The 16,386-nt window shown below is 33.8% G+C and overlaps 1 pseudogene across 1 annotated transcript in view; it reads right to left on the bottom strand.

The window, feature by feature from the left end:
* The window catches only part of LOC149558780 (U3 snoRNP-associated protein-like EMB2271), a 40,271-nt pseudogene that overhangs the window by 16,363 nt on the left and 7,522 nt on the right, over positions 1-16,386 (bottom strand). Inside the window, exons 2-6 of the transcript XR_016365074.1 lie at positions 15,799-16,123; positions 15,487-15,711; positions 14,636-14,894; positions 13,343-13,521; positions 5,490-5,555 (exon numbers count right to left, since the gene is read on the bottom strand). The product of XR_016365074.1 is annotated as a U3 snoRNP-associated protein-like EMB2271 (transcript). The remainder of the gene's footprint in view (positions 1-5,489; positions 5,556-13,342; positions 13,522-14,635; positions 14,895-15,486; positions 15,712-15,798; positions 16,124-16,386) is intronic.

Genomic DNA, 16,386 nt, shown 5'->3' with positions numbered 1-16,386 from the left:
ATTTGATAGGTGCTCAATAATAAAATTATTTTTTAAAACACAATCTTACGTGAACAAATTAGATTATTAATAATTTTTAATTTAAATAACATAACATTTTACTAAAATTGTTAAAAAGATAAATAATTATTATTTATTTAAATTCAATTTATCAAATATGAAGGCAAGAGCCTACAACATAACGGTAAATTGTGAGCCTCTTAATTGGGAGGTTTTGGGTTCAAATCTACTCAAGCTTAACTAATAATAAAAAATCTTTAACCACAAATAATAATAATTAACCGATAAATTTTTTGTAATCAAATATGAAAAAAAATTAAAATTAAAAAAAATCAAAAAATCTATTATGAAAAATTAATAAGAGAAATAAAAAAATAATAATATGAAAAACTAACATCTCTAACAAATATTCTATTGACTAAATAAAATATAGAAACTAAAAAAACTACACTAATATAAATATAATTTAAAAACTAAAATCAAAATCAATTTTAAAAATCAAAAGCTAAATAAATAGAGATCACAACATGAGCTAATGTGGAGATCACAAGTAATTATTTTTAAAATAAATAGGAAAAGAAAAACAATAGTTAAAAATGGAGATTTAAAATATAATCTTCTGTGAACAAATTAGATTATTAATAATTTTCAATTTAAATAACATAATATTTATTAAAAATCTTTTAAATAGATTAATAAATATTATTTATTTAAATTCAATTTATCAAATATGAAAAAAAATCATTTAAAAAAACCCCTTCAAAAAATCTATTATGAAAAATTAATAAAAGGAATACAAAAAAATAATATGAAAAAATAGCAACATCTCTAACAAATATTTTATTGACTAAATAAATTATAGAAACTTAAAAATAATATTTAAAGAAAAAAAAAACTAATATAAAAAACAAAATAAAATAATTTAAAAGCTAAAACCGAAATCAATTTTGAAAATCAAAAGTTAAATACATAGAGATCACAACATGAGCTAATGTGAGATCACAAGTAATTTTTTTTTAAAAATATATAGAAAAAGAAAAATGATATTTAAAAGTGGATACAACAACTAATAGATATCTAAACAAGAGTAAAAAGTGGAGTGAGATAAAAACTGGTCGGTAAATAATTAACGGGAAATATCTACAATTTTTCGGCTAAACTGACAACTTTTTAGTCAAAAATTTAATTTCTAGGAACAAAGTTCCCACAAATAGCCTATCAGCTAAATTAGCAATAGGCCAACATCCCTCATTGGATTCGCGACATGGTTTGACTGACTTATGTGTCTTTTATAAGTCGAGTGGTTGTATCAGGTATACACAGGTCGATCTTTTGGTACAACCCTAGTGGTTAACAAACCACTCTTCTTCCTTTGAGATGAGACTACTTTTGGTAACTACTACTCCATTATGTTGGAAACAAATCTCCAAATTTGGAAGGTCAAAAATGAAACATCCCAAGGAGTGTATCCGAGTACCCAATCTGTCATTGGCATCTAATGTTACACAGAAATCCTCTTTGATGGGGTGTTTTCCTGGGGTAATTTCTAGTCAGGGAATTATCTTGGTAAGTTGACCCATTGTAAAATCATTGAAGTCCTTATCTCCAATTTCAATTTTGCAACTAAATCTTTATTGATCAGGTTGTAGAATGCCCCACTATCCAAGATCTGGAGGCTTGTGAGATGGTGGCTAAGTTCCCATGATCTTCCCTTCTTCACCCCATCTTCATTTGCTAGGGTCTTCTTTCCCTCCTTTCTATGTTACTTTGCCAGATAATGCTTCCATATAGCATGCTTGACTTTCCTTTCCACACATGTGCCTAGTATCGATTCTTATTGGTAGCTAAACACAAATTTTGATCTTCTCATTGTCTTTTACAAATGTATCCTACTTCCCTTTCTTCCTTGCACTTAAAACACAATTTGTTTTTCATAGACTCTTTCCTTTCTTTGTAAGGCATCAATGTTTTTTCCATTTGTCTTTATAAAAACTAAAAGGTTTAGGAGATTTTGAGTCTTTGTATGGTTCTTGTCCTTTGTAAGCATGATGACTACATTAAGTTCTTTTTGAATAGCATAGTTAACAGGTGTAGGCTTAAGTGCACTTACCAAGCTCCGAATACAATCTTTTAACTTTGGACAAATAGCTAGGTCAGTCTTCTATGAGATACTTTTGGTACTATTATCAAAAGGCACAAAGAAGGGTTGTGACCCAATTCTTATGAAAGGAGGTGACTCTTTCACCAATGAAGTATAAATGAGAAATTGTTTCAAGCATTCAATGTTCGATCATTAGAACAAAATAAAATAATTTAAAAGCTAAAACCAAAATCAATTTTGAGAATCAAAAATTAAATAAATAGAGATCACAACATGAACTAATATGAGATCACAAGTAATAGTTTTTTTAAAAAAATATATAGAAAAAGAAAAACAATATTTAAAAGTGGATATAACAACTAATAAATATCAAAACAAGAGTTAAAAGTGGAGTGAGATAAAAACTGGTCGATAATAATTAATGGGAAAGATTTACAATTTTTCGGCCAAACTGACAACTTTTTCGTCAAAAATTTAATTTCTGGGAACAAAGTTCCTACAAATAGCCTATCGGCTAAATTAGCAATAGGCCAACATCCCTCACTGGATTCGCAACATGGTTTAACTGACTCATGTGTCTTCTATAAGTCTAGTGGTTGTATCGGGTATTCGCAGGTCGACCTTTTGGTACAACCCTAGTGGTTAAAAAACCACTCTTCTTCATTTGAGATGAGACTACTTTTGGTGATCTATCAAGTAACCCTCTCAAAGTGACTACTACTCCATTATGTTGGAAAAATATCTCCAAATTTGGAAGGTCAAAAATGAAGCATCCCAAGGAGCGTATCCGAGTACCCAATCTCTCACTGGCATCTAATGTTACACGGAAATCCTCTTCGCTAGGGTGTTTCCCTGGAGTAATTTCTACTCAGGGAATTATCTTGGTAAATTGACCCATTGTAAAACCATTGAAGTCCTTAATCTCCAATTTCAATTTTGCAACTAAGTCTTTGTTGATCAAGTTGTAGAATGCCCCACTACCCAAGATCTGGAGGCTTGTGAGATGGTGGCTAAGTTCCCATGATCTTCCCTTCTTCACCCCATCTTCATTTGCTAGGGTTTTCTTTCCCTCCTTTCTATACTACTTTGCCAAATAATGCTTCCATACAGCATGCTCGACTTTCCTTTCCACACGTGCCTAGTATCAATTGTTATTGGTAGCTAAAATACAAATTTTGGTCTTCGCATTGTCTTTTACAAATATATCCTATTCCCTTTCTTCCTTGCACTTAAAACACAATTTGTTTTTCATAGACTCTTTCCTTTCTTTGTAAGGCATCAATGGTTTTTTCATTTGTCTTTATAAAAACTAAAAGGCTTAGGAGATTTTGAGTCTTTGTACAGTTCTTGTCCTTCGTAAGCATGATGACTACATTAAGTTCTTTTTGAATTGCATCGTTAACAGGTGTAGGGTTGAGTGCACTTACCAAGCCCCAAATACAATCTTCTAACCTTGGATAAATAGCTAGGTCAGTTTTCTATTAGATACTTTTGGTACTATTATCAAAAGGCACAAAGAAGGGTCGTGACCCAATTCTTATGAAAGGAGGTGACTCTTTCACCAATGAAGTATAAATGAGAAATCGTTTCAAGCATTCAATGTTCAATCATCACTCCAAAATCCAACAAAACAAATCCTCCATTCATCCATCAATCAACAATCCCTAAAGAAATCAAGCAAACAAACAATCAGTTAGGTCAATCAAATCATCATCAATCATCACTTCATCTTGTGAATAAGATAAAAACAATCCAGCAATCAACCATCACTTTACTAAATCAACAATCTTAGATCATCATCCACCAATACCTCAAATCAACAAATCAAAGGAATTCATTCAATCAATCATCACAGACATCAATTTGGAAATACAAATAGAGAGCAGCAACTTGTGTGTGTGCGTGCGTGCATAGGGGTGTGTGAGTGTGTGTGTGTGTACTTGTTACATCTGTTTGAGAATAAATCTATTAATTCATCAAGAGATATTTTGCTGGCAATGATAAAGAAATTTCCTTTAGGAACATATTTTGAAGTTCATGAGACCCAAGCATGCCCACCAAGATGACTGTTATGCTTGTAGGCCAGAGGCATTAAGTGCCCCTAAGTTTGAGGCCCCATCAAGTATGCCACTCTAAGATGGTTGGAGCCATTCTCATGGGTTGAGGCGAGTTGCATGCCCCCAAGTCAGAACAAGGACAACAACCTCCAGGGTGGACTGAGGGATGGAGGAGACCTTACGCTTGTCATACATATGGACCAAGGGCATTGAGTGCCCTTGGGCTTGAGAGTCTTATCAAGTAGGCCACCTGGGATGGATGGATGTGAGCTCCGTGCATGCTCTCAGAATACAAAAACAATTATCCTTGGGATTGCAGTATGCAAGCTATTCCTAATACATTCCTAATATGATTAAATATTGGAATATAATTGCTCAAAATGAAATTGATGTGGAATTAGATATTAATATGGATTTATGTAATTAAAAAGCTATTATGGATTATTAATATTTATTGTAGTAATATAAGTTTCTAGTGACTATTGACAAGTGCAGATCCTAAACCAAAAATAATTCCAATTAGGATCTTTAGAGTGGGAAACTTTATTACAAGTTTATGTCACTGAGCATTATGCATTCTCATCTTGAAGTTGATTTTTTATTTTTGGGCTTAATCCAAGTAAATCCCAAAAGGGACAGACATCACATGTTCACCTAAACGTGTAGGTCGACTTGCATTTACCTTGGATATCTGCATGTCCATAAGATATCTAGTGTTGCTGTTGCTCAAGAAAGGTATAAAAATGGTCCAACATTGCATTCAAAATTTTAATCAATTGAGAAAGGTTCATAAAAATACCAAATAACAAGTTGTGCAAACAATTATGAATTTGTGTTCACAAAAAAGGTTATTTATCATTCACGGTCATCCAATACTTGAGCTTAATGAAATGGTAAATCAAGATACAAGGTATATGGGTACGTGAATCTTTATCAGAAAAGAAACCTTGAGCTAGGGAGATAGAGGCATGATGCACATTTAATCTAGCAATTAAACAAATAGACTACCCCTTATAAATCAATGTTTCAGCAGTAGGAGAATAGGAAGTATTAGGTGCAACCACATAAATGCAAGACCACGTTTATCATTAAAGAAGAATGCTCCTACCAAAAAAATGCAATGTCAATGCATGTATGTTAGAAATTTTGGCATTCTTCTAGATTGTTGAATATTAGAAGTTAGAACAAAAACAGACAAGAATTCAACCTTGAGCTGTTGTTGCCCACCATAGAAACAACAAATAAAAACCTTAAATATAAGCTGAAAATAAAAAATACAATGGTTTTGAATCATACTGAACTCAGATTGCGTATAAAAATAAAAAGTGTACCTGCCCAACTCCAGCAATAAGAAATCGTCCAGACTGTGCAAACGTAAGTGAATTAACAAATCCGGTCTGTTTTCCACATAGCACAACAAGGCATCTATTCAGATAACTGACATAACATGAACATAGGCTTAATATTTGAAACAAAATAAAGTATAGCCTCAGAGCATATGAAATGCACAAAACAAGAAATATAGCATAAAACATAATACTAATGGAATCGTGATTGTGTACCAGCCTGAAGACCCAAAAATTTAAAATAAGAATATAATTAAATATCAATCTGAGAGAGAGAGAGAGAGAGAGAGAGAGAGAGAGAGAGAGAGAGAGAGAGAGGGAGAGCGGAAAAATGCAGAGAAATGACAAAAAGATTGGGAGCACAAAAAAATGGAGCAATAAAGCAGAATAATATATCAATTTAAGGAAAGTCTCAGGAGGCAAGAAGAGGAAGGGCAAGAGGTGAAAGTCCAAAATCTGCAAAAGGCTTCTTCCAAGTTGAGTGTGAATCAAAGATTCAAAAAAAATCAATAAGGGACACCTTGGCTAATGGATCGAGCTGGATTCTACATCAAGGATTAGGAGCCAAACTTTGACCCTTCTAACCACAATGTTTTGAATACACAATTGTGGATTAGAATGTATAACCGAACTCTAAAACTGGAGCTCTTTGCTCCTGGTAGGACTAGACAATTACCTATACACTTTCATAATGGCTGATAAAATAAAATCATAAAATGATTTTGGTTATATGTGCACATTTGTGCCTTCCTAAACCTACCACACAATGCCATATTCAATTGGAATCCGGACCTAAGAAAGGAGCTGAATACAAAAGGATGAAGTCAAGGGTTGTCAGAGTTCTACCCTAACTGCTCAAAATGTGGTCAAATCAAAGAGAATTGCTAAAGAATTCAAAACAACTGCTAGCCTTGGAAGAACCGAGTCTCTCGAGAAATAAGAAACAAAATCAAACCCCAAAACCTGGCAATAATTAGGTAGAAATGGAGATTTGCAAATAATATTGCATACAAATCATACTTTGTTAGGGGGATATTTGGATATATAAGGACAATCTACCTTTGATATCACCTTGAATCTTTTTGGAGGTGCAAAAAAAGTAGGGGAATATTCACCCCTAGGGAGAAATGAGAAAAGGACAAGGAATCGATCAGCAAACAGCCCACCCAATTCCAAATGAAAGATAAGCGGATGCAATACAAGGAGAAGAATAGGAACAAGTGCAACAAGAGATCCTCAATTATCAAACATGAAATCACTTGAAAAGAACGACACTAGTGATGAGTAAAATTAGTAGTATTACCTATATCTTTGCTCAAATTGAATATTTTTCTTGATCAAATGTATATGGCCCAACTATATGCACTAATAAAAAGAGTTCGGGAACAAATTATCATCTTTATTGATACCATTCATGTAATGTCCCCTTTCAGAACTAATATTATATCAAATCGAATATTTTTCCACAATTAAAAAAGGATTCAAGAAAATAATTATCATATTTATTGATACTATTCACGTGATGTCCTTTTTCAGAACAACTTATAGTTTTCTCTGAATTCACAAATCCAAAATGAAGCAAGAGCAAAAATGCAGTTAGAGTTGTAATTCTTAGCAGTTAGAGTCGCAATTCTTACTTAAATAAGATGAAATAAGTTGTATGAATACCGAAAGTCCAATTTTTCATATCAGCTTGATCTCTTAAATCAATCTCCTTTATCAAATGTTATTCTTCTACTCAGTCTACTCTCAAAATCTGCATAACACTCTTTTACTGTTATTCCTCCATTTTGGCTTGGAATGATAACTCTTGTATACTTTATTGGTAAAAGGGTCACCACATTTCATTAGAATTGAGTCAACACTTATCAATGCTGCCTTTGAGAATAATATAATATTCCCCAAATTGCTCTCCCTAAATGTCCTCAAATGAAACACTTGCCCCTTCATATCTTGCAATGTGAGCTTGAACCACACCTCTTCATCGTGGCTCCCTTTGCAAAGGTTTACCCCTCTTTGGATGAGACAACCCTTAATAATTATGCCTTTCGAAAGAGTCACAACCCTTGAAAATTGGCCCTCTTTCAAAGAGTAACAAACCTCCAAAATCACCACGTTTTCAAAGAGTCACAACCCTTCAAGACTTTTGACCTTTGAAGGAATCACTTCCTTATTTTCTTCTTATTTCTATTTATCCTCTTCAATTAATCTTCCTTGCTTCACACCTTCCATTTTATACTCTCTCCCCCTTTCAAATGAAGTTCTCCTCCCACTATATATCACATGTTTGATCGAGTTGCACCTTTTCATTTCATGCCTTTTGACCCTTCACCAACTTAACTAAAATTAATTATATTATATATTAATATTTATTTTATTACTTTATATTTTATTTTTATCCTTTTATATTTTGATTTAATTATGTTAAATCCTATTTCAAAAAGGGGACATTACATGCCCTTCCCAAATTTGCTCATCCTCAAGCAATGATTAAATGATCATGGAATCTCATCCATATCCACCTTCCACTGCACAATTATTATCATATGTGTTCTCTCCCTTATTTTGAAAGTGAATTATGATCAATAGTAGAAACTTGACAAAACTTGAGAGAATTTTTTCTCTCTTCTTCTAGAAAAAAGATCAAGCCCATCTCATAATGGTGTCAATTGAATTTGCAAATGCCAATGTTCGCATGATAGCATACCACAAATTCATATCTTTTTGTTCACTCTTAGTTATTCTCTTCTTCTAGATCAACTAAAAACATAAAGCAAAGCATGGATCGTACACTTGAAAACATGATGCATACACATGAATGCGTGAAAACATGGAGCATTCACAAAGAAAACAAGTGAATATATCGAAACACAAAGCATAACATTAAAACACAAAACATACACATAAAAAAAATGGAGGGAACACATGAATATAATGTAGCCAAAGTTAACTTGGTCCACAAAATAGGTAGGAAAGTCCAACCAAGACCAGAACCATCTCTTAGGGTAATCAATTCACCACTTAGGCCACATGAGGCAATAACATAAAATCGGGACCAAAACCATCCCTTGGGGTAATCAATTCATCATTTGGCCCACAGGAGGCAAGGACGCCCAACCAGAACCAAATCCATCCCTTAGGGTAATTAATTTATCATTTAAGTTTTTAACCCACAAGAGGCAAGAATATTCAATCAAGACTAGATGCATCTTGTAATGTCCCTATCATAGATCACCACAAGTTGCAGAGAACATTAGCCTATCAATTAATATAACAACCCTTCATCATTTATGCCCTTTAAAAGAGTCACAACCCTTCATAATTGGCCTCTTTGAAAGAGTCACAAGCCTTCATAATTAGTACCTTTTCAAAGAGTCCCAACCCTTCAAAACTTTTGCCCTTTGAAGGAGTCACATCCTTATCTTTTAATTTCCTTTTTTTTTCTTCTATTAATTCTTCCTTTCTTCATACCTTTCCCTTTTTACTCCTTTCTCTCCCCTTTCTAATGAAGTTCTCTTCTCTATTTATATATGTCATGTTTGAAGGAGTCACAACTTTTCATTTAATGCCTTTTGAACCTTTATTGACTTAATTTTGTATTGTTATATTTTAATATTATTAAATTTTTATATATAAATTATTTTTTGTTCTCTTATAATTTTATTTTATTATTACTTATTATTAGGTCCTATTTCAAAAAGGGGACATTAGAATTCAACAAAAATATATTATTAATGAGATAATTTAGCGGTTGTTAAGAAGGTGAAGCAATCATAACTGGACTTTATATTATTTGTAAATGGAGCAAGTTTACCAAACACTAAACTAAAAGACGCACCCTTAACTTGGATAAATCGTCATTTGAGTTTTTTTAATATAACTAAAGATACTAGATCAGTAGCAACTGGAAATCTTTCCCACTTGTGCATAAAGTATGCTTGTTATTCTTGGATCTGACCACTTCTCAATTTAGCTACTACACAAAGAAGATCAAAACCTAGATCAATGCCCGTTTGAATTAGAAAATATGTGGCTCAAAGATCCAAATTTCAATTCCAGTATGGAATAACAACGAGCTGACGCTAAGTCACAAGGTTCTAATTTGGGTTTGTAATAATAAAACTAAGATTATGCAAGGGTACAAATTTGAAAAAACAAAATCAACATTACAATCGCCTTATATAAATTTAATTATTTTGAAGTAATATATCCACAAAATTATCAAAATAGTTTAACATTACCTATAAGAGTTTCTGGATTAAATTGTGTCGAATAATTTTGCATCAATGTTCCAAATCACACTCAATTATCCATCATCAAGATGAAAATAAGAAAGCATAAGAAAAATAGGATAAAGTTACAAACCTAAACAAGTGAAATAGAGTGGGAGAGGTGGAAAAATACAATTGTAGAGAACTTGTGATGCAGGAGCATCCTGGGTTTCTTTATAATCCTGCACATTAGTTCATTCTGCCTAGTTCCAATTGGGCCGACTTTGCTCACATTTAATTTTGGTATAGTCAAATTATATTTGATGAGGGCCGACTTGTGGTTTCTCCATGTTCTAGAATTATCCGTAAGCCATTTTGGCAAGTATAAGTAGGGTGTTTAGGTTTAGGGTTAAGGTAGACTTTTGGGGAGAGTTCAATAGAAAAGAGATATGTGGATTTAAAAAGCTGATTTGAAGATCTGGAAGTTGTACATTTGTAATTGGTCGTAACCCAAAAGGCCTTACAGCTGGGCATGTATGCTGAATATTTGATGAATCAATAAATATATCCTTGTTCTCCCTCTCCTTGGTGCTGTTCCTCGTGTTTGCTTCCGTTGTGTTAACTCTTGTAGGGTGGTTTTGATAGCTGGGTGTGCCTTTGGCCCTAGTTATTCATCCCTTGCCTGCATCAGTTGGTATCAGAGCCCGAAGTTCATCCTTGTGGAGATTGGATCGTGTAGAACCCTGATTTGGATCTGGTTGTAGGGTGGCAGATCTGTGGATTTGACCTATAACTTGTAGAGGGTTACGATCTTGCAGGAACCTAATTTGTAAAGATGGTTCGTGGTAGAGGAAATAATGTTGATAACGCTATATTGGATCAGTTAAGACAAATTGCACCCAGATTAGATGATGTGGAGACAGCCCAGAGGAGAGGAGCGCATCTTGAAGATGTAAGTGATGATGAAGCAGCAACACCAAACCATAATCTAGAATCTGAAGAAGATCGAGATGAGGAAAGATTGTTGCAATTATTGTCTAGGGCAAATTCAAAGCCTGCTGTAGAAGTTGTCCCTTATGATGGGAAATTGGATACAAATACTGTGCTAGATTGGATCTCTAATATGGAGAAGTTCTTTTGGTATGAAAACACTCCTGATAACAGAAAGGTGAAGATTGCAGTCACTAGGCTGAAAGGTCATGCATCATTATGGTGGGAGCACTTGCAAACTAATAGACAAAGGAGAGGAAAGGAGAAGATAAGAACTTGGCCAAAGATGGTGAACAAGGTAAAGAACAAATCCCTTTCTGCTGATTACCAAGTTAGCTTATTGAGAAAGATGCAAAATTTGAAACAAAGGGACATGACTGTGAAAGAATATACCGAGGAATTCTATAGATTGGACATCAGATCTGGACATGTGGATGATGATGTTGAGAAAATTGCAAGGTACATTAATGGATTGAGACTCTGTATCACATGAAAAGTTCTAGTAACACTATGAGGTGTTCAAGTCATTTCAGATTGACAGGTCTAGAAAATGTGTAACTGCTATTGAAAACATCCCCAAATCCATCATAAGCCTCCATGCATGATACAAGTATTATGGTGAATGGTCATATCCCCCCCATAATATTGATGTAGCCCCTCTATCATATGGTGCGATAGTGAACATTGTTCCAAATATGCAGATTTTTCCAAATTTGACTTTATGTTAGATATATTCTAGAAGTGTTTAATGATATTTGTCTCTTCTGAAGATGAACGTGATTGTTACCATCCCTATTAACAAAACATTGTTCAACTGGATCACGTATTTCCTATCTCAGCTACCACTGTGATGACCCCTTCCTTTTGGTAAGTTTTCTCTCAATTTGTTTAGGGTGATAATATAATTATCTTATTTTGACAATAGACGTTACACTCTTACACTCTTACTCATTGAATCAACATTCCCATTTCATACTTCCTTATCACTAAAATTATGCTATCAATTTCTTATACAACTGGAGACCATATTTTTGTTATGATGACATTTCCAAACCATTTTCTTCACAATAATCAATGTCCTCAAATATGATTGCTGTCTAGTTCGATCTTGGTTATTGACTTATCATAGATTGGGATGATACAATTGCAGTCTTTAATAGTGCCTTGTGTTAATTTGGATCAGTTTGGATTTTTCATTAAACTCCTCAACTAAGTAAGAAATGGACCGACTTCCTATGAGACCCCCATCATTGTTTGTTTATATGTGGCAAAAATACTGACCGTATGTTCTAAGTGATGAATCGATTCCCTTTTCTCCAATTCAGTGATTATATCAATAATAAGCATCACAAAATTCTTCTGTGTCTTCACCTTTCATCAAATACCCAAAATAGTTGATTTAATATTATTCCTTGGGTCGATACTTATGCTTTGTTAGCATGTTATTTGTATATAATGATCATCAGTAGTTTCTGACATATGCTGAATAGACACAAAGTCTGAATCTTCATTCGTACCATTGACTATGTATTCTTCCATGTGTATTCCCTGGTTGGATATTCATTGTCTGATTATATTCCAATCATATGGGATATTATTCGATTTATAAATTGTAATCCCTCTTTTTCCATCATAGTCATCTGCGACTAATGAATTTACCCTAGAGTTGAATTTCTGTCTGATAGCTGAAAGAGAAACTGAGATTTTTTATGATATATAATTGTGAGGTTCTTTACTGGTCGCTGATTCTGACTGGACCTGACTTATGTGATTCCTTCCTTCTTGATTATTTCTATCAATCATTTTTATTAATTGATTGAGGTGTCATCCTAAGCTATAGAAAACTGGATAATATATATTGATGTCTGAATTGAGTCTAATCATTGATGCTTATAGTACCAACACTGCCAATAGAGAATATTGCTGGAGAATTCGAATGAATCTCTGAGATAACTTCTATTAATATTCATCTTCCTTTACAATTCAGCAATGGTAGGTTTTTGTGTGAAGAGAATTTTGTTCAATTCTAGTTTCTGCACTGTGTATTTAAAATATGGTCTATAGAACAAGTCTTCAAATGATAGTAGACCTGATTCTCTTCCATAGTGTGGATGCTCAATAATAGGTATCAATGTAAGTCTTGTTTGATGAGTCAATCCTTATATTCCATTGACTCGAGTATACGTGGTAGTAGGTTAATTGTGATACCTTATCTTCTTTCATTCCCATAGCTGAGATGAAGTTTGTTTTGCCGGCAGATACCTTCCATTTTTGTTGTTTGATAATCCTCTATGCACTATACATATATAATCTTTATTATATCAACATTGTATCTTATGATTAAATCAATCCGACTGTAGCTATAATCTTAACAATATGCACTCAAATGCAAGGAAAGTTTTACATCAGAAGTTAAAAAGGCAGAAAAGCAGGCCCTTAATGTAACATATATTTGCAATATGCAATAGTGCAAGACAATCATCTTTTAATGAGTTGAATTAGATAACCTTAGCATTTAACTTCAGCAATATGAACTTCCCACTAAAAATATGCTCATTGGTGCTATTTAAATTTTAATTAGGCCTTTTCTCATCTGACATTGACTTCAGAACAGAAAAAGGTGATCTCATTTCTTACCAAAGGTATATCATGCACAACTTTAAGGCTTTTACTGCTGTTCTCAATAGCCCACAATCGCACAATTCCATCACCAGCCCCTGATGCAGCAAGATCACTCCCTCTACACACTGCAAGAGCTCCAACCCAGGACTCTACAGAAGAGCTACTTCCCATTTTATGTGTTACGTTACCATTTCCTGCATCCAAGCAAAAAATTCAACACAATGTTTTAAACACATAAACTAGAGAAGAAAAGAAAGAGAAACAAATGAACCAAAACAAAAGCGTGTTAAAAACATAGACATCCAAAAAGCAGTAACAAGGTCCAAACTTGCAGGTCATGTAATGTCTCCATTTTGGATTTTTTTTACAATGCAATTGGTGTTGTTTTTGCAGGTTAGTGTCAGCCTGATCAGAGGAATAATTTACCAATGAGCTTAGATGGTTTAAAGGAGTCATTAGTACTTTCACATGTTATTTACGACTTCTGGTTGTTAATGTTTTCGAACCAGAATACAGGAATGTGATAACAAATGACACAATAACTTATCCTGAGAAAACCCTCCTACTCAGGGGTGGAAAATCCAGCCCCACAAAATATAGACCCTTTTATAGAAAGCTAAAACAAATACACAGGGCTCTTAAACTTCTGATTATCAATACCAAACAATCGATCAGTCAGTAGTATACGAAGTTCAATCACTTCAACTATGCAGATACAGAATATAAAAGTTCTTCAAATGAGATTAACTAACTCACTCAAATCTGGTTTATCACAGATCACATACATACAAATACAATATCATAAGATGCGCTTGATACAGAAGATTTACTCATATTTCAGACCAGTAAATATCTATGCAGCAAAATGATCAAACACCCAATACTCTCTCTCAACCCAATTTCTCTCCAACTGAACAGTATAATAAAGGCACCAATGATTTATCAATTAATTATATCTCTTTGAATAAATGACATTATTTCTCTTGCAACAAATTTGGCTAGTTACAGGGGTTGTCTTTACAGTCCACTCATCCTTGATTTTAAAAAAAATATCTACCATAGAGATTCCGGAATAGTATAGAGAGAGAGAGAGAGACTTCAAGTTTGAAGAGCTGCAGTTGTGACACTTATTTTGCCTAGCATAATTGCTAATTGCACCTTCCTATGCAAATTAATTCATTTTGTTCAATGTTGTCTTTTTTAACCTTTCTCAATAGATCAATTATTTTTGTTCAATGTTGGCATTTTAATCAAACAGTGGCATGACATTAAACCCAAATTTCCAATTATCATTTACAAATTGCTTACCAATATCATTGCCATCATTAACTTGTGATGATGTCATTTCTTCTGGCTTTTCCTCAGCGCCATGATTCTCTGAGAGATGTTGAATACCCGCATGCCCATGTGCACCTTTTGCAATAAAAACTGGTTTTTTCCGCATCATGCTCCAAAGTTCTATGCTTCCATCATCAGAACCTGATATAAACTCTTCATTGTTGAACAAACAACAACATTCTAAAGATGCTGCAGGTCCTCTAAACACTAACTGTGTCTCCTCAGGAATCTGCACACCAAATTTAGTCATTGGGGAGAATCTATTAAATAATCAGTAAACCATAACCATCACACAAGCACTCTAAAGAAAAAAGGCCATAAATAGATTTCATCATAAAAGTTGAAGCCACTGAATGGATGGTGATGGGAATTTCTAGTTTATCTGCCTTGAACATCATTAGTAATAAATGATCCATCATTTTATATAATGTCAACAAATAAAATACTAAAACTATACAGGGAAGCTAGAAAAAAGGGGTAAAATATTGTGAAAGATAAAACGAAATTTTCACAACCACGGGAATGCTCCATAATATAGACACTAGATTGGGAGAATGATATAATGAGCTAAGCACCTACACCATAAGATCATTCAGATTTTCTAGACAAGAAGTTTCAAAGCAAATTACAGCAGATCTTGGTATTTGTTTCATGACACACAACACATACTGATAGCAAAAATTTCAGAATACTATCATCAAACACCTCAAAAGAAGTGACATTATTTTTTAATGTAAACTTGAGCTGCTATATAAAAAATTATATATGAAACAGGATATCTCTAAGTGCCTAAATCCTTCCACCAATACATTAAAAGATACCTTCCATAAACGCAATGTGTGATCACGTCCAACAGAAAGAACTCATTCTTTTCGCAAGCAATCTACCATTAGGATTTCACTTTGATGACCGTAGAGAGTATCCATGTACAATCTGTCTTCTGCACTCCACAATTTGATTGTGCGATCAAATGATCCAGATATGAGTTGCTGTGTACCTTGCCGAAAAGCTAAACAAGACACAGCTCCCCTGTGACCTGGAAAGGCCTGCAGTAAATAGAGAAGATTAAAAATTGAATGATTGCTCTGCCCAGATTAATAATGGATAAGCACTAGAGGTTATGAAATTTGTACTTGAATATGTTCCCGTGTGCGGGTATCCCATAGATGAACAAAACGATCTAATCCTCCAGTAGCCATGTACCGGCCATCAGAACTGATAGCCATTGATAGAATATGTTTGCTGCGCTGCTTCCTATTTAAACTTTTTGTAGAGGCTTCCTTGCTAGGCCAGTCATATTTCTCACTTGCACCTGTTTCAACATCCCAATGAAAAATAGTACCATCTTTTGATGCTGAGAAACCCTTTGAATCATCTTCTCTTAGAGCTACAGCTGTTACAGACTGCTTGTGTCTTTTAACAACTCGCCACTCTACCTGATTGGAAGGCTTCACAACCCTGTTGAGAATTGACCTTTAGCATTCATTTATTATACGGAACCAAACTAACATACCACAACATATTGTCTTAAATTTCCATTTACTAAATGAATTCTTTTCAAAATTCTGAAGGGCTAATCAATAATTTCCTGTGGCACTTATTAGAGAAATTTGGAATTTGGAATAATTGTCCACTCAATTACTTACTACTTCAAACCATCATACGAGGCTATGCATTGAACTCTTTTACAAAACTCAGCACCAACCACACTATCAACATTT

The sequence above is a fragment of the Cupressus sempervirens genome, chromosome 5 (genome assembly GCF_028749045.1).
Source record: "Cupressus sempervirens isolate cs-2001-9-10 chromosome 5, ASM2874904v1, whole genome shotgun sequence".
Lineage (NCBI taxonomy): Eukaryota > Viridiplantae > Streptophyta > Pinopsida > Cupressales > Cupressaceae > Cupressus > Cupressus sempervirens.
This window is presented reverse-complemented; position numbering and strand designations above follow the sequence as displayed.